Genomic DNA, 1,295 nt, shown 5'->3' with positions numbered 1-1,295 from the left:
CCAATATTGAAGACTAAAAGGCCTCCCAAAATGATTGGGATATTAGAATCCTCTTCCATGTCCAAGATGACAAAGTCGCACATTCTCCAAAATGAGAAATGTACACTAGCCCCTAAATCACATAAAGCACATGATTCCCCAATGTGGCATGGAATTGCATCATCTTTAAGTCTCCTCTTATTTGAGAGAATTTCTTTTAGAAACTTAGCATAAGAAGGCATTTGGGAAAGAGCATCAATAAAAGGCACATTTATATATAGCTTCTTCAAAACCTCTAAGAACTTCCCAAATTGCTTATCAGGTATATATTTCTCTTCTTTCTCTCCAACCTCCTCTTTACCTTTGTTTTTCATCTCCTCAAAATCTTCCTCATTTTCTCTCTTTTCCACTTTTTCACTCTTCTCATTATGCACTATTTTACCGATGGCATGACATTGCTGAAGTTTCCCATAGAATTGGTACTTGATGAGCATGCTTGTTGTATTGTGTGTTTGCATTTGTTTCTCTCTCAACTCTTCATCACGCTTAATTTGATTAGCAAGAATTTGTTGTAATAAAGCCTCTGTGGTGGAACTTTGTTCGTATTGATGCTCTTGTTGTTGTGATGGAAAGTTACGAGTGTTGATTTTTTGATTCTCCCATGAAAAATTGGGATGATTCCTCCAAGCATATGAAGGATAATCTACATTGTTCCTTCCGCATAAGTAACTTGTTGAGAACTTCCATGATGATGATACTTAAATCCTCCATTTTCTTAGCAAGGACATTAGTGAGTGCATCAAATTTGGCATTGATCATGTTGAATGGATCCATCTTCATGCTTAATGATGAATTTTGAGCATCAATGATACATTTGTGTAAAAATTCTGGTTTATCATCCATTTAGGAATGGCATGATGTGGACATTGTCTCTCCAACTCCTTCCATCTCATCCATGACTCATAAAGAGTCTCATCTTCTCTTGGTCTAAAAGCAATCATTTGATTCCTCAACTCCCCAATTTGTAATTGAGTTGTGAGGTAAAGAATCAAGCCAATCCAATGCTCTATCTTTCAAAGAGAATGGAAACAATTTTAGAATTTCTTCAAATGTGTGTGTGGATTTTGAAAGGATGTCCTCCAAATTGAGAGTTTTGGATCATTTGAAGAACTCCAAAATCCATCTTGTAACTATTTGCATCAATTCTTGGTCTTGCTATATCTCTCAAGTCATCAAAACGAGGAAAAGCATGATCCATCATACTTATTAGCATTTACTACCTCTTCACCATGGGCACATTTTCATTATTTTGACCA

At 35.9% G+C, this 1,295-nt stretch overlaps 1 non-coding gene across 1 annotated transcript; it reads left to right on the top strand.

Moving 5' to 3' along the window:
- Nucleotides 1-888: 888 nt before the first annotated feature.
- Nucleotides 889-995, top strand: LOC131178176 (small nucleolar RNA R71). The gene has a single exon (XR_009147308.1). It is a non-coding gene; the product is annotated as a small nucleolar RNA R71 (small nucleolar RNA).
- The last annotated feature ends 300 nt before the right edge of the window (nt 996-1,295 follow it).

This window comes from Hevea brasiliensis, chromosome 2, assembly GCF_030052815.1.
Source record: "Hevea brasiliensis isolate MT/VB/25A 57/8 chromosome 2, ASM3005281v1, whole genome shotgun sequence".
NCBI classification, from domain to species: domain Eukaryota; kingdom Viridiplantae; phylum Streptophyta; class Magnoliopsida; order Malpighiales; family Euphorbiaceae; genus Hevea; species Hevea brasiliensis.
Note: the sequence above shows the minus strand (reverse complement) of the source record. Positions and strands in the feature narration are given on the sequence as shown.